The sequence below is a fragment of the Pristiophorus japonicus genome, chromosome 11 (assembly GCF_044704955.1).
Source record: "Pristiophorus japonicus isolate sPriJap1 chromosome 11, sPriJap1.hap1, whole genome shotgun sequence".
NCBI lineage: Eukaryota > Metazoa > Chordata > Chondrichthyes > Pristiophoridae > Pristiophorus > Pristiophorus japonicus.
Window position 1 is genome coordinate 39,626,114 of NC_091987.1, and position 26,917 is coordinate 39,653,030.

The window sequence follows — 26,917 nt, forward strand, 5'->3', positions numbered from 1 at the left end:
AGGAAAATTACAATAATCTTGGATACTGAATACAATTGTTACACTGTTAGAAAGCAAAACTGAGCTAATGCTGTGATACTGTAATATACATAAATTACATTAGTATCTGCAATAATTTAAAATGTATCAACTAATGATACGCAAGTACTTTATCTACTGCTCAAAGCTTAATCTTATGCTGATGTTGAGTTATTATGAATGTGTCAATAAAGTAATGCTAGTTCGTAGATTTCTATGTCACTGCATTCCTGTTGTGAATTTATTTGGTTTGTGTAACTGTTAATGTACTTGAATTCATAAATATAATAGTTCAGAGATGAACAAAATGTTTGAGCATTAATAACCCGATTACATTGTTGAACCATGTACAGCCAACCCTCAAGTTTACTTCTGAGTAAACTGAGGAGTTAAAGGTTTACCTGATACCCCTTAATTGCAAATCCCTGTATAGTTTACAGATTTAACCTTCCCAGCAATATTACATGCACAGACAGTTGGTAGTTAATATTCTGAATGATTACTTCCTTGAAGTATTCACAGGGGAAACCCTGAGCAACCTAGCCCTCCCTGAGTAGCAATAACCCAAGTAGAATTAAAGACTTCATTATAAATGAGATGAAAGTCCTCGAAGAGCTAACAGAGCTCAAAACAAATAAATCCCCAGAGATAGATGCTATTTTTCCCAGCGTGTGAAGAGAAATGGGGCTTTTCAGCTTTGAAAAAAACATTGACAATATTACAAGAGAGTCACTGAATACTGGGAAGGTACCACTAAGTTGGAAAGCGGCTAATATAGTGCCCATTTTCAAAAAGAGTGACAGAGCAAATGCAAGCAACTACAGACCCATTAATCTGAATTGAATATGCTGCTATATTCTGAAATTAATCAGAAGTAAACTTGAGGGTTAGCTGTACAAAAATAACCCTGTTAAAACAATCCAAAGTTCAGTTAAATGTTCTGCAAATGTACATCTCTTCTTGAATAAAGTAGTTGAGCAGGCGGCAGTGTAATGTGATTGTTTCTAGTCTATTGATAATTTCCCCCCAAATTAATTTCTAATTCTCAGAATGTAAATCCAGAGTGGGGTGAGTGAGAGAGCGGGGGTGAATGAGAGCACTGCCCCACATCAGCCCAGGTATGCTTATGCACATGGTGCACCCTTGGGATTCATGCGTCACTATGCTGCGCTGAACTCTGCAGCACCTGACAGCACCTTCTCGAAGGTGGGTTCCGAGCAGGTAAGTGCGCATTCCGTTCAGAGGTCAGCGGCGTACTCTGCAGATATGCCGCCGACCACAATTTCAAGGCTGATGTTTTCATGTAAAATAAGTGGGAGGTGGCTGGGGCAATAGCAACCGGCCAGCAATATTGGGGGTGGGGGGGCGGGGGCGGGGGGGTACATCCCATTTTCTGGCTTGCTCCCCATTAGCATGCAGTAGACAAATTGCCAGCACGAAATGTACTTCCCCGAGGCCAACTTCTGAATAGGACCTGCAGCACTTTAAAGGGTAGGTGATTATTGTTGTTGTTGACAAACAGGAAAAGAATATTGTCAGGCATGGCTCAGGGATGGCACTCTCGCCTCTGGGTCAGAAGGTTGTAGGTTCAAGTCCCACTCCAGAGACTTGAGCACAAAATCTAGGCTGACACTCGAACTGAGGGAGTGCTTCACTGTCAGAGATGACGTCTTTAAATGAGACGTTAAATCGCATGCTGCCCTCTCAGGAGGATGTAAACGATACCACGGCACCATTTTGAAGAAGAGCAGGGGAGTTCTCCCCGCTGTCCTTGCCAATATTTAATCCTCAGCCAACAACACTTAAACAGATTATCTGGCCATAATCACATTGCTGTATGTGGGAGCTTGCTGTGCACATGTTGGCTGCCTTGTTTCCTACATTACAACAGCGACTACACTTCAAGAAATACTTAATTGACTGTAAAATATTTGGGACATCATGAGGCTGTCGCGCATTCTGGAGGGGGAGGGGGAACAGCCAGCTGTCGTGGTGCATATAGGTATCAACAATATAGGTAAAAAGCAGGATGAGGTCCTACAAACTGAATTTAGGGAGCTAGGAGTTAAATTAAAAAGTAGGACCTCAAAGGTAGTAATCTCAGGATTGTTACCAGTGCCACGTGCTAGTCAGAGTAGGAATTGCAGGACAGTTGAGATGAATATGTGGCTTGAGGAATGGTGCAAGGAGGAGGGATTCAAACTCCTGGGGCATTGGAACCGGTTCAAGGGGAGGTGGGACCAGTACGAACTGTTCAGTCTGCACCTGGGCAGGACTGGAACCTATGTCCTAGGCGGAGTGTTTGCTGGTGCTGTTGGGGAGGGGTTAAACTAATATGGCAGGGGGATGGGAACCTACGCAGGGAGGCAGAGGGAAGTAAAAAGGGAGCAGAAGCAAAAGGTATGAAGGAGAAAAGCAAGAGTGGAGGGCAGAGAAATCAAAGGCAAAAATCAAAAAGGGCCACATCACAACATAATTCTAAAAGGACAAAGAGTGTTAAAAAAACAAGACTGAAGGCTCTGAGTCTCAATGTGAGGAGCATTCGTAATAAGGTGGATGAATTAACTGCGCAGATAGCTGTTAACGGATATGATGTATTTGGGATTACGGAGACATGGCTCCAGGGTAACCAAGGCTGGGAACTCAACATCCAGGGGTATTCAATATTCAGAAAGAATATTCAGGAAGGAAAAGGAGGTGGGGTAGCATTAATGGTTAAAGAGGTGATTAACGCAATAGTAAGGAAGGACATTAGCTTGGATGATATGGAATCAATATGGGTAGAGCTGAGAAACACCAAAGGGCAGAAAATGTTAGTGGGAGTTGTGTACAGACCACCAAACAGTAGGAGGGAGGTTGGGGATGGCATCAAACAGGCAATAAGGGTACAGCAGTTATCATGGGTGACATTAACCTATATATTGATTGGGCTAACCAAACTGGTAGCAATACTGTGGAGGAGGATTTCCTGGAGTGCATTAGGGATGGTTTTCTCGACCAATATATCGAGGAACCAACTGGAGAGCAGAGCATCCTCGACTGGGTCTTGTGTAAAGAGAGAGGATTAATTCGCAATCTTGTCATGCGTGGCCCCTTGGGGAAGAGTGACCATAATATGGTAGAATTCTTCATTAAGATGGATAGCGACACAGTTAATTCAGAGACTAGGGTCCTGAACTTAAAGAAAGGAAACTTTGATGGTATGAGGCGTGATTTGGCTAGGATAGACTGGAGAATGATACTTAAAGGGGTGACGGTGGATAAGCAATGGCAGACATTTAAATATCACATGGATGGATTACAACTATTATACATCCCTGTCTGGCATAAAAATAAAACAGGAAAAGTGGCTGAACCGTGGGTAACAAGGGAAATTGGGATAGTGTTAAATCCAAGGAAGAGGCATATAAATTGGCCAGAAAAAGCAGCAAACCTGAGGACTGGGAGAAATTTAGAATTCAGCTGGTGAGGACAAAGGATTTAATTAGGAGGGGAAAATAGAATATGAGAGTAAGCTTGCAGGGAACATAAAAACTGACTGCGAAACCTTCTATAGAAATGTGAAGAGAAAAAGATTAGTGAAGACTAATGTAGGTCCCTTGCAGTCAGAATCAGGTGAATTCATAACGGGAACAAGGAAATAACAGACCAATTGAACAAATACTTTGGTTCTGTCTTCACTAAGGAAGACACGAATAACCTTCCGAAAATACGAGGAGACCGAGGGTCCAGCGAGAACGGGGAACTGAGGGAAATCCTTATTAGTCAGGAAATGGTGTTAGGGAAACTGATTGGACTGAAGGCCGATAAATCACCAGGGGCTGATAGTCTGCATCCCAGAGTATTCAGGAAGTGGTCCTAGAAATAGTAGAATGCATTGGTGGTCATTTTCCAATATTCCATGGACTCTGGATCAGTATCTATGCATTGGAGGGTAGCAAATGTAACCCCATTTTTTTTAAAAAGGAGGGAGAGAGAAAGCAAGGAATTATAGACTGGTTAGCCTGACATCGGTGGTGGGAAAAATGTTGGAATCAATTATTAAAGATGTAATAGCAGCACATTTGGAAAGCAGTGACAGGATCGGTCCAAGTCAGCATGGATTTATGAAAGGGAAATCATGCTTGACAAATCTTCTAGAGTTTTATGAGGATGTAACTAGTAGAGTGAATGAGGGAGAACCAGTGGATGTGGTGTATTTGGATTTTCAAAAGGCTTTTGACAAGGTCCCACACAAGAGATTAGTGTGCAAAATTAAGGCACATGGTTTTGGGGTTAATGTATTGACGTGGATAGAGAACTGGTTGGTAGACAGGAAGCAAAGAGTGGGAATATACGGATCCTTTTCAGAATGGCGGGCAGTGACTAGTGGGGTGCTGCAAGGTTCAGTGCTGGGACCCCAGCTATTTACAATATACATTAATGATTTGGACAAAGGAATTGAATGTAATATCTCCAAGTTTGCAGATGACACTAAGCTGGGTGGCAGAGTGAGCTGTGAGGAGGATGCCAAGAGGCTGCAGGGTGACTTGGACAGGTTAGGTGAATGGGCAAATGCATGGCAGATGCAGTATAATGTGGATAAAGATGAGGTTATCCACTTTGGTGGAAAAACAGGAAGGCAGAATATTATCTGAATGCTGACAGATTAGGAAAAGGGGAGGTGCAATGAGACCTGGGTGTCATGGTTCATCAGTCACTGAAGGTAGGCATGCAGGTACAGCAGGCAGTAGAGGAAGCAAATGGCATGCTGGCCTCATAGCGAGAGGATTTGAGTACAGGAGCAGGGAGGTCTTATTGCAGTTGTACAGGGCCTTGGTGAGACCACACCTTAAGTATTGTGTGCAGTTTTCGTCTCCATATCTGAGGAAGGACATGCTTGTTATTGAGGGACTGCAGCGAAGGTTCACCAGACTAATTCCAGGGATGGCAGGACTGACATATGAAGAAAGACTGGATTGGCTAGGCTTATACTCACTGGAATTTAGAAGAATGAGAGGGGATCGCATAGAAAAAAAAAATTATGATGTACTGGACAGGTTAGATGCAGGAAGAATGTTCCCGATGTTGGGGAAGTCCAGAACCAGGGGTCATAGTCTAAGGATAAGGGGTAAGCCATTTAGGACCGAGATGAGGAGAAACTTCTTCACCCAGAGAGTGGTGAACCTGTGGAATTCCCTACCACAGGAAGTTGTTGAGTCCAATTCGTTGGATATATTCAAGAGGGAGTTTGATGTGGCCCTTACTGCTAAGGGGATCAGAGGGTATGGAGAGAAGGCGGGAATGGTGTGCTGAAGTTGCATGATCAGCCTTGATCATATTGAATGGCGGTGCAGGCTCGAAGGGCCGAATGGCCTGCTCCTTCACCTATTTTCTATATCTCTATTTTTTCTATGAAAGGTATATAAATGCAAATCTTTCTTTCTATTGTGAATCTTCAGGACGACGACTGGGGGCACAAAGAATTCCAGCAAGAACCAAGTTTTTCACATACTGCTATGGATGCTGGTGGACCATCTTTGTGAGAGGAGGGTGCCAAGGTGAGTTGAGAAATGGCCATTTAATGCAACTAGCATTTATAGTGGGACTTGGCTGGAGAGCCAAACTAAATTTAATGATCTCACCAGGAATTCTAAGACACCACTCCCATTCACATCTCGTTCTCTCTGTACAGCCCTGAAAGATCCACCTTCGCCTCTGCACAATCAATCCTTCCCTTCCCTGTTTCCCATGCTTGTTTGCAACTCAGCCAGACAGATTACTCTGCACCTCCTCTGTGCTTCCACTCACACCCTCAATGGCTGCTCCTGCCCTCGCAACTATTTCCCTCTCTAGGTCACACTTGCTGCTTCTTCATTTCATCTCACACACTATGATACAGAAGAAATGTAAAAGACAGAGATGAAGAGTTCCTCTAAATGCGCTCTTTCTAAATTAATTTCTGACTATACTACAAATAGCACTTGCTTGGACGTCTTCTAAATCTGAGAATTCGGATGTAGAATGGAAGGGCTTGAAAAACATCTAAAAACCAGGAGAAACCCACAATGAGGACAGTCAAGACATACTAGAAAAAATGCTCAGAAGCATAACAAATGGAAGCAGGTCATAACCTTCAAGATTTTACCTTGGAGAAGAAATTGCAGTAATATCTGTAACGGCTAAGCATAACTCACCCGACAGCACAATTTGCAGCATACCACTGGAAAAAACTGAGATACTGCTCTATTTGAGTTATAAAATGCGATGGAAACAAATTAAAACACAAAAAGAAATCAAGCAGAAGAGCAAAGGCAGAAAAAAACTGCAACTGTGCAGCAATTCTGGCTGTTACATTCACCAAAGGACCAGTCAGGCAGTGCCAATACATTTATACTTAATTAGTTGAGTGAGCACAGTGCGCTCACTGAGGAAGGAGGATAGGGATTGATTGTAGTACCTGATTGTTCAGTCTGTATTGCCAATTTTCCTAGTATAAGGGACATTTTGAACTTTTCATAAGATTTACTTGTGTATGGATGTGCTGTTTTCTGATGTGGCACTAACTGCTTAACTGTACGACCTGAATAAACATTGAAAATCGTCAGCTGGTATAGGTCAGATGTTTATTATTGATCATGTTTTTCCTGTAATATTATGAGGTTTGTGTAACAAGCACAGGATAGTGGTGACATTATAACCACAATTACATTTTTTTGTTCAATTATCCATGCATACAGTCAGGGCAAAGACCTTGACCTTGTTTAGTTAACATAGATGTTTTAAACTTTACTTTCATGGAGCGCTGGGCTGGGTTTTAGGCTGTTTGGGGCAGAGTTCTGGCAGGTGGGACTTTTCCCTGCCCCTCCGATTTTACCCCAGTCCGGACCTATTTGCCGAGGTCAGGCCTCATCGAAAATGCAAGATGGGTTCCTTGGCAGGATTCCCACTACCAAGAAGGAGTGGAGCCTGCCTTCAGCTCTGAAGGAAGTGTCAATGGTGTCACAGTGGGATTGCCTGCGGGGTGCTGACATCCGCCCGGGGCTCCACCGAAAGGGGAGGCCGTATGCGACCCATGCCACCATTTTTTTTTGTCAACCGACTTTTCCGGCGGCCCGACAATGGTAGCCCTCATCTCGACTGGGCCACCATCATGCAGCCCGGCACTTCTCTGTGTGACGGACCGCTGGCCCAGTTGAGATTGTCCCTGGTGGCCACCAAAGTGCCATCATGCAGAGTCCGCAGCGGCCCGCCCTTTTAAATGAAGGGGAGGGGCATTGTGCAGCATCAGCGTTATGCAGAGCAGCCGCATAGCACTGACCTGTTCAACACAGTGCTGACCTCAGCGCCATGCGGACGCCGCGGGAGCAACCCTCCAACGAGGGGAAGCACCTGACACAGCACTCCGCCTTGTTTGAGGGGCGCAAAGGACAATTCCACGCCGTGGGCAGGACTTCCGTCCCGGAGGGTTACCTGACTGGGCCCGGAAGGTTACCCCCCCCCCCACCCCCGGGGCAATTTCGGTCCCTATGTAATTCTGTCAGTAATCCAAAAGCTGAATGGAATGTTGGCCTTTCTCTCAAGGAATTCAAAAGTGAGGAAGTTATGCTTCAGTTGTACAGAACCTTAGTCAGACCCTATCTGGTGTAATGCATTCAGCTTTGGGCACTGCACCTCAGGCCGGATATATTAGGCCTGGAGGAGGTATAGCTCAGATTCAGCAGAATGATACCAGGGGTTAAAGGGTTAAATTATGATGGCAGGTTGCATAAACTTGGCTTGTATTCTCTTGAGTTCAGAAGGTTGAGGGGTGATCAAATCAAAGTGTTCAAAAAAAGGGATTCGATAGGGTAGATACAGAGAACCTATTTCCTCTGGTGGGGAATCCAGAACAAGAGGGCAGAACCTAAAAATTAGATCGAGGCCATTTAGGAGTGAAATCAGAAAGCACTTTTTCTCAAAAATGTAATGGAAATCTGGAACAATTCACCTACCCTCCACCCCAAAAGGCTGTGGATGCTGGGTCAATTGCCATTTTCAAGAGTGGGATCATTAGGTTTTTGTAGGTAAGGGAATCAGGGGCTAGGGCTGGTAAATGGAGTCGAGTCATCGATCAGCCATGATCTGATAGAAGGGCGAAATGTGCTCAGGGGGCTGAATGGCCTATTCCTGTTGCTATATTATCATGTTCCAGCAATGGCTCAATGATAGTACTTTTGCTTCTGAGTCAGAAGGTTGTAGGTTCATGACCCACTCCAGAGATTTGATTCAAAATCTTGGTGGACACTCCAGTGCAGTACTGAGGGAGGCGTCGTCTTTCTAATGAGACATTCAACCGAGTTCCTCTCAAGTAGACATAAATGGTCCCATAACACTATTCTGAACAGCAGAGGAGTTCTCCCTGGTGTCCTGGCCGATATTTTTCACTCAACCAACACCACTAAAACAGATTATCTGGCCATTATCACCTGCTATATGTGGAACCTTGTTGTGTATAAATTGGCCGTCACGTTTGTTCGCAAATTGGCTTCCCGCATTCCAACACTTTAAAAAGTACTTAATAGGCTGTAAAGCATTCTGGGATGTTCCAAGGTCATGAATTCTTTCTTTCTTTGCTATGATCCAAACTGCTGTATTCTAAACCCAAGGTACAATCACAGGAAGTAGGAAGATATCTTTTTTCTTTTCTGTAAGCTGCTCTAATGAATGAAACTACCTCTGAATTAGAAATATCCACAAAGGGATAGTGGTGAGGCAGTAATTATGTCAGCAGTCAAGATGAGCTGGATAGCTGGATAAAGGAAAAGAGGTTGAAGAGCTAAGGGAACAGTTTGGGTAAATATGACTACAACTGCTCGCTAAAGGGTAAACACTGACATGGACTAATTGGGTTGTTGGAATGTTTCCATGTTGGAACTTGCAGGTACTTCTATGTATAACTTTAACCCAAATTTCAATTATGCAATGCAACATCATCCAGCCTTCAGCATTTACCAACTATCATATTAAAAGTAATTAGTGATAATTTACCACTGTTTGCTTTGTTAATGACTTGGCTAATAAAGGTTCATATGTATTATCTCTTGCTTTGTTATTTTTCTCATTTATTTGTACTTGGGATGTGGGTGACACTGGGAAAACCGCATTAATTACCCAATCCTCATTACCCTGAGAATGCAATGGCAGGCCTCTTGATCCACTGCAGTCTTTGTAATAGTGCTCCCACAATACTGATAGGTGGGGAATTTCAGGATATTGACCTACTGACGATGAAGGAATGTTGATATGTGTCCAAGCCAGGATGGTCAGTGACTTGAAGGGGAACTTGAAGGTGATGGTCTTCCAAAAAATTGCTGCTCTTGTTTTCTTGGTGGTACAGGTCACAGAGGAGGGAGGTGGTGTCAGAAATAACCTTCATGTTTTGCTGCATGCATCCTGCATGTCATACATAGTGCAGTCACAGTGCACCCATGATGGAGGAGGTGGATTTTGAATACAATGGCAGGGGCAGCGAATATGTGAACTGCTCTGTCCTGGATGATGTCAAGTTTCTTGTGTCTTGTTGCAGCTGTATCCATCTAGGTGAGTGGTGAGTATTACATCACTCTACTGGCTTGTGCCTTGTAGAAACTGGAGAGGCTCCGAAGCTAAGAGTACCCAGCCTCTGCCCTATTCCTTTAGCTATGGTGTTGATGTGGCTGGCCCAGCTAAGCCTTGGGTTAACTTCCGACCATTTACCAATCACACACATAGTGGGGTTTTCACCACACCTCCAGTGAAGTAACGTCAGCAGAGTGGAAGCAGCTCCAAGGAATTTCCTGGATTGTATGTTTTTTTTTAAGTGTCAGCTGTGGCTCAGTTGACAGCAGTCTCACCTCTGAGTCAGAAGGTTGTGGATTCAAGTCCCACTGCAGAGATTTGAGTACAAAAATCTAGGCTGACATTCCAGTGCAGAATTGAGGGAGCGCTGCAATGTTGACATTGTCGTCTTTCAGATGAGATGTTAAACCGAGCTCCCGTCCACTCTCTTAGCTGGACATAAATGATCCCATGGCACTATTTCGAAGAAGAGCAGGGGAGTTCTCCCCAGTGTCCTGGCCAAGATTTATACCTCAATCAACATCATAAGAAACAGATTATCTGGTCATTATCTCACTGCGGGAGCTTGCTGTGCACAGATAGGCTACCTCGTTTCCTACATTGCAACAGTGACTATACTTCAAAACTTGGCTTTGGGACGTCCTGAGGTTGTGAAAGGTGTGATATATATACAAGTTCTTTCATTCTTTCTAACGCAAAGTGAAAAAAGTCACAGTCACTTTGACTTATGTATAGATGGACTCACGATTGCTCGACAGCTCTTTACTAAGATCTATCACATATACTTCGGCAGCACATATACTAAAATTAGAACGATACAGAGAAGATTAGGATGGCCCCTGCGCAAGGATGACACGCAAATTCGTAGGTGGTCGCTGAGGCGTGAGTCCGGGGAGAGGCAGAGGCCTATAAATGCCGTGAGAGGCAGAGGGAGTTCGTGGTCGCTGAGGCGTGAGTCCGGGGATCAGCAGTGGCCTATAAATGCCGCGAGAGGCAGCGGGAGTTCGTGGTCGCTGAGGCCTGAGTCCGGGGATCGGCAGAGGCCTATAAAGGCCGCGAGAGGCAGCGGGAGTTCGTGGTCGCTGAGGCGTGAGTCCGGGGATTGGCAGAGGCCTATAAAGGCCGCGAGAGGCAGCGGGAGTCGGTGGTCGCTGAGGCGTGAGTCCGGGGATTGGCAGAGGCCTATAAAGGCCGCGAGAGGCAGCAGGAGTTCGTGGTCACTGAGGCGTGAGTCCAGGGATCGGCATAGGCCTATAAAGGCCATGAGAGGCAGCGGGAGTCGGTGGTCACTGAGGCGTGAGTCCGGGGATCGGCAGAGGCCTATAAAGGTCGCGAGAGGCAGCAGGAGTTCGTGGTCGCTGAGGCGTGAGTCCAGGGATCAGCAGTGGCCTATAAAGGCCGTGAGAGGCAACGGGAGTTCGTGGTCGCTGAGGCGTAAGTCCGGGGATCGGCAGAGGCCTATAAAGGCCGTGAGAGGCACCGGGAGTTCGTGGTCACTGAGGCATGAGTCCGGGGATCGGCAGAGACCTATAAAGGCCGCGAGAGGCAGCGGGAGTTCGTGGTCGCTGAGGCGTGAGTCCGGGGATCGGCAGAGGCCTATAAAGGCCGTGAGAGGCACCGGGAGTTCGTGGTCGCTGAGGCGTGAGTACGGGGATCGGCAGAGGCCTATAAAGGCCGCGAGAGGCAGCGGGAGTTCGTGGTCGCTGAGGCGTGAGTCCGGGGATCGGCAGAGGCCTATAAAGGCCGCGAGAGGCAGCGGGAGTTCGTGGTCGCTGAGGCGTGAGTCCGGGGATCGGCAGAGGCCTATAAAGGCCGCGAGAGGCAGCGGGAGTTCGTGGTCGCTGAGGCGTGAGTCCGGGGATCGGCAGAGGCCTATAAAGGCCGCGAGAGGCAGCGGGAGTTCGTGGTCGCTGAGGCGTAAGTCTGGGGATTGGCAGAGGCCTATAAAGGTCGCGAGAGGCAGCGGGAGTTCGTGGTCGCTGAGGCGTGAGTCCAGGGATCGGCAGAGGCCTATAAAGGCCAGCCGATGCAGCTACAGGGAGAAGACAAAAAAGAAGTAGAAAGAAATCGAAAGGTGACGTCACAGCCAAGGGGGTAAGTTATTGGTAAGTAGCTTTTTTTTCTTTTTATATCAGTAAGTAACCTTTTAACATTGTTGTTGCCAATTTAAGTTAATCTAACGGCTAAGTCATGGCAGGAGAGCTCGGATACGTGTTATGCTCCTCCTGTACTATGTGGGAAGTCAGGGACGCTTCCAGTGTCCCTCACGATTACGTGTGCGGGAAGTGCATCCACCTGCAGATCCTGATGGACCGCATTGCGGCACTGGAGCTGTGGGTGGATGAACTCTGGAGCATCCACAATGCTGAGAATGACGTGACTAGCACGTTTAGTGAGTTGGTCTTACCGCAGGTAAAGGGTACATAGCCAGATAGGGAATGGAAGACCAACAGGAAGAGCAGTGCAAGGAAGGTAGTGCAGGGGTCTCCTGCGTTCATCCCCCTGCAAAACAGATACACCGCTTTGGGTACTGTTGAGGGAGATGACTCATCAGGGGAGGGCAGCAGCAGCCAAGTTCATGGCACCGTGGCTGGCTCTGCTGCACAGGAGGGCAGGAAAAAGAGTGGGAGAGTGATAGTGATAGGGGCTTCAATGGTAAGGGGAATAGATAGACGTTTCTGCGGCCGCAACCGAGATTCCAGAATGGTATGTTGCCTCCCTGGTGCAAGGGTCAAGGATGTCTCAGAGCAGGTGCAGGACATTCTGAAAAAGGAGGGTGAACAGCCAGTTGTCGTGGTGCATATAGGTACCAATGAAATAGGTAAAAAACGAGATGTGGTCCTACGAGACGAATTTAGGGAGCTAGGAGTTAAATGAAAAAGTAGGACCTCAAAAGTAGTAATCTCAGGATTGCTACCAGTGCCACGTGCTAGTCAGAGTAGGAATCGCAGGATAGCTCACATGAATACGTGGCTCAAGGAATGGTGCAAAAGGGAGGGATTCAAATTACTGGGACATTGGAACCGGTTCTGGGGGAGGTGGGACCAGTACAAACCAGATGGTCTGCACCTGGGCAGGACCAGAACCAATGTCCTAGGGGGAATGTTTGCTAGTGCTGTTTGGGAGGAGTTAAACTAATATGGCAGGGGGTTGGGAACCTATGCAGGGAGACAGAGGGAAATAAAATGGAGTCAAAAGCAAAATATAGAAAGGAGAACAGTAAAAGTGGAGGGCAGAGAAACCCAAGGCAAAAAACAAAAAGGGCCACATTACAGCAAAATTCTAAAGGGCAAAGTGTGTTAAAAAAAAACAAGCCTGAAGGCTCTGTGCCTCAATGCAAGGAGTATTCGGAATAAGGTGGATGAATTAACTGTGCAGATTGCAGTCAACGGATACGATGTGATTGGCATCAAGGAGACATGGCTCCAGGGTGACCAAGGCTGGGAATTCAACATCCAAGGATATTCAGCATTAGGAAGAATAGACAGAAAGCAAAAGGAGGTGGGGTGGTGTTGCTGGTTAAAGAAGAAATCAATGCAAATGTAAGGAAAGACATTGGCCTGGATGATGTGGAATCGGTATGGGTGGAGCTGCAGAATTCCAAAGGGCAGAAAATGCTAGTGGGAGTTGTGTATAGACCACCAAGTAGTAGTAGTGAGGTTGGGGACAGCATCAAACAAGAAATAAGGGATGTATGCAATAAAGGTACAGCAGTAATCATGGGTGACTTTAATCTACATATTGATTGAGCTAACCTTTGGTAGCAATGCGGTGGAGGAGGATTTCCTGGAGTGTATTAGGGATGGTTTCCTAGACCAATATGTCGAGGAACCAACCAGGGAGCTGGCCATCCTAGACTGGGTGATGTGTAATGAGAAGGGACTAATTAGCAATCTTGTTGTGCGAGGCCCCTTGGGGAAAAGTGACCATAATATGGTAGAATTCCTTATTAAGGTGGAGAGTGACAAAGTCAATTCGGGAATGAGGGCCCTGAACTTAAGGAAAGGTAACTTCGATGGTATGAGGCGTGAATTGGCTGGAATAGGTTGGCAAAGGATACTCAAAGGGTTGACGGTGGATAGGCAGTGGTAAACATTTAAAGATCACATGGATGAAGTTCAGCAATTGTTCATCCCTGTCTGGAGTAAAAATAAAACTGGGAAGGTGGCTCAACCATGGCTAACAAAGAAAATTAAGGATAGTGTTAAAGCCAAGGAAGAGGCATATAAATTGGCTAGAAAAAACAACAAACCTGAGGACTGGGAGAAATTTAGAATTCAACAGAGGAGGACAAAGGGTTTAATTAAGAGGGGAAAAATAGAGTATGAGAGGAAGCTTGCAGGGAATATAAAAACTGACTGCAAAAGCTTCCATAAATATGTGAAGAGAAAAAGATTAGTAAAGACAAACGTAGGTCCCTTGCAGTCGGATTCAGGTGAATTTATAATGGGGAACAAAGAAATGGCAGACCAAGTGAACCAATACTTTGGTTCTGTCTTCATGAAGGAAGATACAAATAACCTTCCGAAAGTACTCGGGGACAGTGGGTCTAGTGAGAAGGAGGAACTGAAGGATATCCTTATTAGGCAGGAAATTGTGTTAGGGAAATTGATGGGATTGAAGGCCGATAAATCTCCGGGGCCTGATAGTCTGCATCCCAGAGTACTCAAGGAAGTGGCCCTAGAAATAGTAGATGCATTGGTGATTATTTTCCAACAGTCTATCGACTCTGGATCAGTTCCCATGGACTGGAGGGTAGCTAATGTAACACCACTTTTTAAAAAAGGAGGGAGAGAGAAAACAGGTAATTATAGACCGGTTAGCCTGACATCAGTAGTGGGGAAAATGTTGGAATCAATCATCAAGGATGAAATAGCAGGGCATTTTGAAAGCAGTGACAGGATCGGACCAAGTCAGCATGGATTTATGAAAGGGAAATCATGCTTGACGAAACTTCTGGAATTTTTTGATGATGTAACTAGCAGACTGGACAAGGGAGAATCAGTGGATGTGGTATATTTGGATTTTCAAAAGGCTTTTGACAAGGTCCCGCACAAGAGATTGGTGTGCAAAATCAAAGCACATGGTATTGGGGATAATGTACTGACGTGGATACGGAGCTGGTTGGCAGACAGGAAGTAGAGAGTCGGGATAAACGGGTCCTTTTCAGAATGGCAGGCAGTGACTAGTGGAGTGCCGCAGGGCTCAGTGCTGGGACCCCAGCTCTTTACAATGTACATTAATGATTTAGATGAAGGAATAGAGTGTAATATCTCCAAGTTTACGGATGACACTAAACTGGGTGGCGATGTGAGCTGTAAGGAGGACGCTAAGAGGCTGCAGGTTGACTTGGACAGGTTAGGTGAGTGGGCAAATACATAGCTGATGCAGTACAATGTGGATAAATGTGGGGTTATCCATTTTGGGGGCAAAAACACGAAGGCAGAATATTATCTGAATGGCGGCAGACTAGGAAAAGGGGAGGTGCAATGAGGCCTGGGTGTCATTGTCCATCAGTCACTGAAATTGGGCATGCAGGTGCAGCAGGCAGTAAAGAAGGCAAATGGTATGTTGGCCTTCATAGTTAGGGGATTTGAATATAGGAGCAGGGAGGTCTTAATGCAGCTGTATAGAGCCTTGGTGAGGCCTCACCTGGAATATTGTGTTCAGTTTTGGTCTCCTAGTCTGAGGAAGGACGTTCTTGCTATTGAGGGAGTGCAGCGAAGGTTCACCAGACTGATTCCAGGGATGGCTGGGCTGTCATTTGAGGAGAGACTAGATCAACTGGGCCTTTACTCACTAGAGTTTGGAAGGATGAGAGGGGATCTCATAGAAACATATAAGATACTGATGGGACTGGACAGGTTAGGTGCGGGAAGAATGTTCCCGATGTTGGGGAAGTCCAGAACCAGGGGACATAGTCTTAGGATAAGGGGTAGGCCATTTAGGACTGAGATGAGGAGAAACTTCTTCACTCAGAGAGTTGTTAACCTGTGGAATTCCCTGCCGCAGAGAGTTATTGATGCCAGTTCATTGGATATATTCAAGAGGGAGTTAGATATGGCCCTTACGGTTAAGGGGATCAAGGGGTATGGAGAAAAAGCAGGAAATGGGTACTGAAGGAATGATCAGCCATGATATTATTGAATGGCGGTGCAGGCTCGAAGGGCCGAATGGCCGACTCCTGCACCTATTTTCTATGTTTCTATGTTTCTATCACTGCATGTTTAGTGACCTAAAGCTCCTAGGTTTAGAATTCAGGATTGGACATTTGCACAGCTTTGTGATTGCTCTCCACTCATTGGAATAATCCCCGCTCTCCCGAAAAGATCGTTTGTAAGCGGTCTTCCATAAAAAAGAAATTCCAAAAATAAAACTACTTTCAATCAGAAAAACTACATATAAAATCAAAAATCTTTCTGAATAAAGTCTGCAACTGCTGTTTCAGGTACGGTACTTCTATTAGTTTTGCTACATGTTCCTCTGTTGCGTACAATAGCTTAAGCTAGACAAAAAATATACGTATTGTATTCTTCATATTTGCACACACTACAAAAGAAATGTTGATTTTGTGCAATAGTCTAAGATGGGTGATAGGGCAGGCTGTATTTTATGAATAGTTAGCGGGTCAGTGGCGGGCCCAGACCTCGCTGCTGTCTCCATCCCGGCCGCTGAAATTACTTTCCCCTGATTGGGCTTGTTAAGTTGGCCCAATGCGTTCCCAGCTAATTAGAGGAAGCAGAACTGGTGACATCATTTGATGACACTTCATCAGCCGGTTTCCTTAATAGGACCACGCCCAACTTTCTTTTGACATTTGAGGTGCTGCAAACATTGACAATCACTGCACAGAGGTGCAGGGCTGCACCCAGGTTCTCCCATGACTCACTCTCAGTAGATCACGGAATGTTCGTAAAAAGCCATAATCAACCTCACCCTGCGGTACCTCTCATCACATCCCCATCATTCTGCCTTTCCTACCCTACTCCTGCACATCCTTACTCACACCAACATACCTTGCAACTCCACCCATCCCTCTCTATCTACATTATCACATCCCCATCTCACTAGCCACCCCTCACATTCACCCTCATCCTTGTGTAATCATACCAGCTAACAACACACAATGGTAGTCACTTGGATGGTTTATGCAATGTTCATGTACATTTTCTGTTAATGTGGTGTTAAACATTGAAACTTTTATTTTCAACACTTTACGTGCTTGGACAGATTTGTCTGCACCTTCGTAAGTGGCTTAGTGAGTCGCAGTGAATGGTGAGACGTAACAGTATCCCCCACAATGGTGATGAGTGTGAAAGAAATGGCTTGGGCATGGCAGGGATGCTTTATAGTTTTAGTGCGGGGTGGTGCCAACCTGGTGCATCATGTAGCAGCTAGGGTGTATAGCATCAAGTGAAGTAAATATGGCGATGGTGAGGCCATCCCTGGCTTTCTGGGCAGCAGGTGCTTGGGTGCTGATGCTGTGCAGCATCGGTTGACTGCGGAGAAGGTTGGTTTTGTTGTTGGTGCTGCAGGTGTGCCTGGTGATGCTGTGTAGGTGTTGATCGTGGTAGGATTCTGAGGGCCAAGGTGAGTGAGTTTCAAGGGCACCCATGTTGATGGAATAAATGTCAGGTGAAGTAGAGATGAGAGAAGCGAACAGTCAATGATGGGAGAGGTAATGAGGTCAGACTGGATGGAGACTTGTGAAAAGACGTGCAGCATTCTGAATCTGTTGTGGAAATGCAGTTAAGAGAAGCTAGTGGTTAAGGGAATATTTCTCGATCAGCTGGGAGCTTGACATTTGAAGTGGTCAACTCATTCGCTGAAACAATGGCAAGTGATCTCCCGCCTCAGCTTAACAGATGAGGTATAGGCTCAGCGGAAAACCTGTGGGCGACCTGTCGAATCCAAAAAGCTGGGGGAAAAAACATTGATAAGTGGCTGTAAACTAGCCACTAATGATTTTAATTGCCTCCCCCGCCGCTGCGGATCTGGGTTACTCAGTGCTAACATATTCGAAAGTTGGTAAAGGCGCATGGCAGCGGGTTCACAGCAGGGTCCCGAACCGCTGGTGAAAAACAAACACTTTCCCACCCGACCCGCCACTGATCATTCCCGCTGACCCCCCGCAAAATCCAGCCCAGAGAGTCGGTAGCACTTTTTACATCTCCAAGTCAAACAAAATAAAAGTCGGGAGATGATGGCACAAAGTCATAATTACACCCCACATTTCAAAACTGGAGGGCTTGGTTGTCGATACGCATTTGCTTCGAAGCAACTTCTGGATCTACCTGTACATCACTCATATTCAGACAGAATGGCTGCAAGACAAACTACGCTTCTCGTAATTGCTCCCTTCTCTTTCGCTCAGTGTTCTTGTGAACAGTGAATCTGATAAGAGAAAAGGAGAACCCCCCTGCAGCCTGCTCCACAGCAGCATGCTCAAACCGCTGTCTCTTTTTGACATTTACTATTAGTCTTTATCAGCTTAAATGTGGTCAGTTGTTGAGAGCCAGTTTAAAATTGATCTCTGAATCTTTGTGGAATTAATCACTTTTGCAGTGAGCATCCCGTAGAGAACCTCAATAACGTATTTTCTTAAGACCTTTAAACACCCCATCGATTTTAAAAGTAAGTGTTGGACGGAGAGGTCATCTGTACTCCCATCAATCATTTAAATAAATACATTTCTTTGAACCAGCATAATCTGGTCAGTTCCCCTGTTGCAACAACCCTCACCACCCGCTTCCCCCCCCCATGCCATCTGCGCTACATTCTCCGTTGGGAAATTAACTCCAGCCATCTAAATTTGGCCATTAATAATGGATCTCCTGTGGCATCGCTGATAGTAAGTTGGAGGATACATTCTCCTTCTTACCTGTCTCTGTATTGCAACTTTGTCTCTTCTGATTATATGGACGAGATTTGCTGCCCAGGCTTAAAAAAGGCATTGCGGATTGGCTGCCTGTTCTAGAAACTGCTCGAGTTAATTTTCCACGGAAATTAACGGAAATGACAATCAGGTGGTTGCTTTAACAGAGAGCAACTTGAAAATCTGCCCCAATGTCTTATTTTCTGGTTCTCTCTTTCTCTTTTTCATCTCTTCTGGTTCTCTCACTCCCTTTCTCTTCTCCTCTGGTTCTCTCACTCCCTTTCTCTTCTCCTCTGGTTCACAACCTTTCTCTTCTCCTCTGATTTTTGGAGCTGGAGGCAGGAGAAGGAAGATAGAAAGGGCAAGGGGGTAGGAAGAAATGGATACCTGAACTGGGAGGAGAAACTTGGATCGTTACATTCCTTTCACGGCTACAGATTTAGGGGAAAGTCGCGTTGTTTAAACTTTTACATTTTAAGTAACATGATCCTCCCTTCTGAGCAATCCTTCATGAGAATGTTTCACATCACCAGCATATTCCTATATTTTCTTTGGAACAAAAGTCTGTTGGTCAATGCAGATAGTTTGCGATTCAAAAGATGGATTCTGCCCTTTATCAGGGACCAGTTTTTGACGTAGGAATGGGCGGGATTCCCTAAGGAATTCCCCACATTATTGGGGAAAGCTCCATGGTTTATAACTCCAAATGCCAGAATTGGCTATTAAAAGGCATCCATTGGGCCGTTGAGATGGGGCAAAGAAGCAGCAGGAGAAGGGATGTGGCAGGGGTGGAGAGCAGCAGGCTGACAAAAGCCCCCAACAGACCAGAATGCATTGCAGAAAATAGTACAGCCAAAGGAGATCAGGCTAAGATATGTCATTGGACTTTAGGCAGGGGAATAAGAACATAATAAATAGGAGCAGGAATAGGCCAGACGGCCCCTCGAGCCTGCTCCGCCATTTAATATGATCATGGTTGACCAGATTATGGACTCAGGCCCACTTCCCTGCCCGCTCCCCATAACCCCTTTTTCCATTATTGGTTAAGAATCTGTCTCTCTCAGTCTTAAATATATTCAATGACCCAGCTTCCACAGCTCTCTGAGGGAGCGAATTCCAAAGATTTACAACCCTCTGAGAGAAGAAATTCCTCCTCAACTCAGTTTTAAATGGGCGGCCCCTTATTCTAAGATTATGTCCCCTGTTGTGTATGGAGAAAAAGTCAGACTGAACACTGTGAGCTCAAATTAAAGTGTGACCTTTGTCTTTTATTGCAGGTCTCCAGAGTGCCTCTACAACCTGTGAAACTTCCTTAAATACCTGTGCTCCCAAGGGATTATGGGATCCCTTGGGAATCCAGGGGATGAGCCCTCTGGTGGCTGTACAGAGTAAATACAAGTCCACATATATAACAACACTCCCCCACCACCCCCCCGCCGCCGCCAAAGTCAATAGTGTAACAATTTACAATGTGAGTCGATCTGGGGCCCATCTTGCCCTGGTTGATCATCTTGGTGTGAAAGCTGGTGTTGTTGAATCATTTGTTGGGCCCTCGCTGGGCTGTTGTGCAGCTGGCCTTGCTGGGCTGCCTGGTGTGTTGGGCCCTGCAGGGCTGCTGTGGATGATGGGTTCTGCTTCGTGGTCAACCTTAGTGCCGGTTGCCACTGGTGTGTATGTTGGGGGATCAAAAAAGGTAGGGTCCAAGGTGGGTTGCTCAGGATAGTCCGCGAATCTGAGTTTGATTTGATCCAAGTGCTTCCGGTGAATGAGTCCATTTGAAAGTTTGACCCGAAAGACCCTGTTTCCCTCTTTGGCCATGGCAGTGCCGGGAAGCCAGTTGGGACCTTGTCCATAATTTAAAACAAATACAGGATCATTGACTTCAATCTCGCATGACAAATTTGCAATATCATGGTGTGCACTTTGTTGAAGCCGCCTGCTCTCTACCTGTTCATGTAGATCAGGGTGAACAAACGAGAGCCTTGTCTTAAGTGCTCTTTTCATGAGCAGTTCAGCAGGTGGGATCCCAGTGAGCGAGTGGGTGAGTGGGGTCTCATGCGGTAGCCAAGTAGGTCTCGGGATAGGCGAGTCTTCAGTGAGTCTTCAGTTATCCTCTTCAAGCCTTGCTTGATGGTTTGCACTGCTCTCTCTGCCTGACCATTGGACGTTGGTTTCAACAGGGCAGATGTGACATGTTTGATCCCGTTACGGGTCATGAATTCTTTGAACTCAGCACTGGTAAAACATGGCCTGTTGTCGCTCACCAGGACATCGGATAAGCTGTGTGTGGCAAACATGGCCCGCAGGCTTTCAGTAGTGGCAGCGGGCGTGCTAGCCGACATTTACTCACATTCAATCCACTTGGAGTACGCGTCTACAAGCACAAGGAACATTTTACCCAAGAATGGGCCTGCATAATTAACGTGTACCCGAGACCACCCAGGGAGGCGGTGCCTCCCTGGGTACATTGCTTAACTGCGAGCATGTATTACATCTGTGAACGCAGGACTCTAAGTCCGCGTCGATACCGGGCCACCACATGTGAGATCTGGCTATCGCTTTCATTATTACAATGCCTGGGTGGGTAATGTGGAGGTCATTGATGAAGGTGTTGTTGCCTTTCTTGGGGACCACTACTCGATTGCCCCACAGAAGGTAGTCTGCCTCTATAGACATTTCATCTTTGCGCTGCTGGGACGGCTTTATCTCTTCCTGCCTTTCCACTGGGTCACTGGATCAGCTCCCGTGAAGCACACAGCTTTTGCCTAGAGATAATAAGGGGTCCAGGCTTGTCCAGGTTTTGATCTGCCGGGCAGTGACGGGTGACTGCTCACTCACAAATGCTTCCATAACCATGGCTAGAACTGCGGGCTGCGCCATTTCCACCCCCCGTGGTGGGCAATGGCAGCCTACTGAGAGCATCGGCGCAGTTTTCTGGACCTGGCCTGTGGCAAGATGGCGTAGTTGTATGCGGACAACATGAGCGCCCATCTCTGCATGCGGGGCGATGCGCTGGTATTTATCTCTTTACTTTCGGAAAACAGGGATATGTGGCTAATGGTCTGTTTCCAATTCAAATTTTAGCCCAAACAGGTAATGATGCATTTTTTTTACTCCATAGACACACGTTAACGCTTCTTTTTCAATCATGCTGTTGGCTTTCTCAGCTTTAGACAGACTCCTGGATGCATAAGCAATCGGTTGCAGTTTCCCGAAATCATTAGCTTGTTGCAATACACACCCGACGCCATATGACGACGCATCACATGCTAGTACCAAACGCTTACATGGATCATACAACACAAGCAATTTGTTTGAGCATAACAATTTTCTCGCTTTTACAAAGGCATTTTCTTGGCTTTTGCCCCAAACCCATTCGCCCCCTTTTCATAGTAAGACATGCAGTGGTTCTAGCAGTGTGCAGAGACCCGGTAAGAAGTTACCAAAGTAGTTCAGGAGTCCCAGAAATGACCGCAGCTCCGTCACGTTCTGTGGCCTCAGTGCACTCTCGATTGCCTCCATCTTCGCGTTGGTGGGCCTGATGCCGTCCGCCGCAATCCTCCTTCCCAAGAACTCCACTTCAGGCGCCAGGAAAATGCACTTCGAGCATTCTAAACTGAGCCCCACGTGGTTGAGTCGACTAAGAACCTCCTCCAGGTTCTGCAGGTGCTCGACTATGTTCCGACCTGTGACCAAGATGTCGGCCTGGAAGACCACGGTGTGCGAGACCGACTTCAGTAAACTTTCCATGTTTCTCTGGAATATCGGCGCCGTTGATCGGATTCCAAACGGGCATCTGTTAAAAACAAAAAGACCCTTGTGCATGTTGATGCAGGTGAGGGCCTTTGATGATTCCTCCAGTTCCTGCGTCATGTCGGCTGAAGTCAGATCCAGCTTCGTGAACGTCTTTCCTCCCACCAGCATTGCAAAGAGGTTGTTGGCCTTTGGTAATGGTATCGGTCCTGCAGGGAGAAACGATTGATAGTTACTTTGTAATCGGCACAGATTCTGACAGTGCCGTCTTCCTTGAGGACTGGAACAATAGGACTGGCCCACTCGCTGAACTTGATTGGTGAAATGATGCCTTCTCTTTGCAGCCGATCTAGCTCGATCGCTACCCTTTCTCTCAGCATGTATGGTACTGCTCTCGCCTTGTGATGGATGGGTCGCGCTCCCAGAATGAGGTGGATCTGAACTTTTGCTCCTTGGAATTTTCCGATGCCTGGTTCGAACAGCGAAGGAAATTTGTTTAAAACCTGAGCGCACAAAGTGTCTCAGCGGGCGATAGCGCTCGGACGTCATCCCAGTTCCAGCGTATCTTTCCCAGCCAGCTCCTGCCGAGCAGCGTGGGACCATCACCAGGTACCACCCAGAGTGGTAGCTTGTGCACTGCTCCATCGTAGGAGACCTTTACGGTAGCATTGCCGATGACAGGAATCAGTTCTTTAGTGTAAGTTCTTAGTTTCGTGCGAACTGGAGTTAAGACGAGCCTTGAGGCCTTGTTGCACCACAACCTTTCGAAAGTCTTTTTGCCCATGATGGACTGGCTCGTGTCCATGTCCAGCTTCATTGACACCGGGAGTCCATTTTGTTCAACATTCAGCATTATCGGGGGACAATTCGTGGTGAATGTGTGCACCCTGTGTACCTCTGCTTCCTCTATCTGAGGCTCTGGTTTGTCTTGATCCTCCGTGGATCTGTCCTCCTCTGCAACGTGGTGGTTTGCAGGTTAAACAGGCTTTGCAGCTTGCCTGCACACTCGTTGGAGGTGTCCCATTGTTCCACAGCCCTTGCAAACGTACTCTTTGAATCAGCATGAATTGAAATGATGATCACCCCCAAAGCGCCAACAAGGTGTTAATGGCCTTGCATTCATCACCCTTGATGGTGGACTCTGAGTTATCTGTGGATGTGCAGCTGCAGGTATGGGTGGCCTGTCCTGTACGTTACGATTCGAAAACAACATCACTTTGTTCACAGTACTTGTAGCAGCACTTGTGTGCTGAGAGATTTGCTTCGTATTGTCACTGGTGGCAATGAACGCCTGGACTATCGCTATTGCTTTACTCAAGGTTGGGGTCTCTACAGTCAAAAGTTTGTGAAGTATGGTTTTGTGGCCAATGCCAAGTACGAAAAAGTCTCTGAGCATGTGCTCCAAATGTCCTTCAAATTCACAATGTCCTGCAAGGCGTCTTAGCTTGGCGACATAACTCACCACTTCCTGGCCTTCAGACCTTTTGTAGGTGTAGAACCGGTACCTTGCCATCAGAACGCTTTCCCTCGGGTTCAAATGCTCTCAGACCAGTGTGCACAAATCGTTGTACAATTTCTCCGTGGGTTTCGTTGGAGTGAGCAGATTCTTCATGAGGCCATACGTTGATGCCCCACAGACGGTGAGGAAGATCGGCTTCGTTTGTCAGCGCTCTCTTCCCCATCTAGCTCGTTGGCCACAAAGTATTTGTCGAGTCGCTCCATAAAAGTTTTCCAATCATCTCCCTCCGAAAATTTCTCCAGGATGCCCACTGTTCTCGGCATCTTTGGGTTCTCTAGCTGTATCTCGTCCCCAGTTGTTGTGTATGAAGAAAGAGTCAGACTGAACACTGTGAGCTCAAAGTAAAGTGTGACCTTAGTCTTTTATTGCAGGTCTCCAACCTGTGAAGCCTCCTTAAATAACTGTGCTCCCAAGGGATTATGGGATCCCTTGGGACTCCAGGGGATGAGCCCTCTGGTGGCTGTACAGGGTAAATACAAGTCCACATATATAACACCCCCTAGTTCTCGTCTCCCTTATCAGTGGAAACATCCTCTCTACATCCACTTTGTAGAATCATAGAATCATAGAATAGTTCTTCACAGAAGGAGGTCTTTCGGCCCATCGAGTCTGTGCCGGCTCTTTCGAAGAGCAATCCAGTTAGTCCCACTCGCCCGCTCTTTCCCCATTATCCTGCAATTTTTTCTCCTTCATCTGTTTTTTTTGCTGCAGTTGTGCAGGGCCTTGGTAAGGCCACACCTTGAATATTGTATACAGTTTTGGTCTCCTCATCTGAGCAGGGACATTCTTGCTATTGAGGGAGTGCAGCGAAGGTTCACCAGACTGATTCCCGGGATGGCAGGACTGACATGTGAAGAAAGACTGGATCGACTAGGCTTTATTCAATGGAATTTAGAAGAATGAGAGGGGATCTCAAAGAAACATATCAAATTCTGACGGGATTGGACGGGTTAGATGCAGGAAGAATGTTCCCGATGTTGGGAAAGTCCAGAACCAGGGGTCTCTGTCTAAGGATAAGGGGGTAAGCCATTTAGGACCGAGATGAGGAGAAACTTCTTCACTCAGATTGTTGTGGGCATGTGGAATTCTCTACCACAGAAAGATGTTGGGGCCAGTTTGTTGGATATAGTCAAAAGGGAGTTAGATGTGGCCCTCATGCTAAAGGGATCAAGGGGTATGGAGAGAAAGCAAGAATGGGGTACTGAAGTTGCATGATCAGCCATGATCATATTGAATGGTGGTGCAGGCTCGAAGGACCAAATGGCCTACTCCTGCACCTATTTTTTATGTTTCTATCTCTCATTCTTCTGAATTCCAATGAGTAGAGGCCCAACCTACTCAACCTTTCCTCATAAGTCAATCCCCCATCTCTGGAATTAACCTAGTGAACCTTCTCTGAACTGCCTCCAAAGCAAGTATATCCTTTCTTAAATATGGAAACCAAAACTGTACACAGTATTCTAGGTGTGACCTCACCAATACCTTATATAATTGCAGTAACACTTCCCTGCTTTTATACTCTATCCCCTTTGCAATAAGGCCAAGATTCCATTGGCCTTCCTGATCACTTGCTGTACCTGCATACTAACCTTTTGTGTCTCATGCACCAGGACCTCCAGGTCCCGCTATCCTGCAGCCCTTTGCAATTTTTCTCCATTTAAATAATAACTTGCTCTTCGATTTTATTCTGCCAAAGTGCATAACCTCACACTTTCCAACATTATACTCCACCTGCCAAATATTTGCCCACTCACTTAGCCTGTCTATGTCCTTTTACACGTTGCTTTTCCTCCCATCTTTCCATCATCAGCAAACTTGGCTACGTTACACTCGGACCCTTCATCCAAGTCGTTAATATAGATTGTAAATAGTTGGGGTCCCAGCACTGATCCCTGCAGCATCCCATTAGTTACTGATTGCCAACCAGAGAATGAACCATTTATCCCGACTCTCTGGTTTCTGTTAGTTAGCCAATCCTCTATCCATGCTAATATATTATCCCCAACCCCGTGAACAGTCTTGCGCAGTAACCTTTTATGTGGCACCTAGTCAAATGCCTTTTGGAAGTCTAATTGCACTACATCCACTGGTTCCCCTTTATCCACCCTGTTTGTTAAATCCTCAAAGAATTCCAGCAAATTTGTCAAACATGACTTCCCCTTCATAGATCCATGCTGACTCTGCCTGACTGAATTATGCTTTTCCAAATGTCCTGCTACTGCTTCTTTAATAATGGACTCCAACATTTTCCCAACCACAGATGTGAGGCTAACTGGTCTATAATTTGCTGCTTTTCATCTGCCTCCTTTTTTAAATAGGGGTGTTACATTTGCAGTTTTCCAATCTGCTGGGACCTCCCCAGAATCCAGGGAATTTTGGTAAATTACAACCAATGCATCCACAATCCCTGCCACTAATTCTCTTAAGACCCTAGGATGCAGGCCATCAGGTCCATGGGATTTAGTCCCATTAACTTACTGAGCACCACCTCCTTAGTGATTGTGATCGTGTTGAGTTCCTCCCTCCTATAACCCCTTGACTATCCACTGTTGGGATATTTTTAGTGTCCTCTGCCGTAAAGAGTGATATAAAATATGTGTTCAGAGTTTCTGCCATCTCCATGTTCCCCATCACTAATTCTATGGTCTTGTCCTCTAAGGGACCAACATTTACTTTAGCTAAGAGAAGCCATCAAAAAGCAATTGTACTGGAAGAAAAATTAACCAGTGCAGAACTGGCTAAACTGGGTCAAATAGATGATTGAGGCATCAGTCAGCATAGCCAACACTTTCATTTATAGCTGGTCACTGTCACTGAACTGTTACATTTCCAAAAATGCAAGGGTAGGCCCTGAGAGTTTGATTCTGTTGACACTGCGATCCATTGCATGTCGCTGTGTTGGGGGAATCACAATGTGTTTATTGATCTGAGTGCTCGTACTGGGGACGTAAGTGAAATAGCAACAAGAGAGGAGGACAGCTAAGACAGACAAATATAAGCGTGACGATGAAGAAAGGAGACACTACAAGAAAGATCTATATATACAGAAGAGACAGTGAGAAGTACAGAAGGAAGAACAGGATTTTGATGCAAACAAAAGGAAGACAACTGCAAATGTTAGAAATATGAAACAGAAACTGTTGCAAATACACAGCAGGTATGTGAGCATCTGT

At 46.1% G+C, this 26,917-nt stretch overlaps 1 protein-coding gene and 1 non-coding gene across 8 annotated transcripts in view; one reads left to right on the plus strand and one right to left on the minus strand.

Moving 5' to 3' along the window:
* Nucleotides 1-26,917, minus strand: part of LOC139276015 (interleukin-1 receptor accessory protein-like 1) — a 1,534,993-nt gene that overhangs the window by 631,990 nt on the left and 876,086 nt on the right. The gene's annotated exons all lie outside the window — the stretch shown is intronic.
* LOC139276623 (U6 spliceosomal RNA) lies at nucleotides 10,379-10,481 on the plus strand. The gene has a single exon (XR_011595960.1). It is a non-coding gene; the product is annotated as a U6 spliceosomal RNA (small nuclear RNA).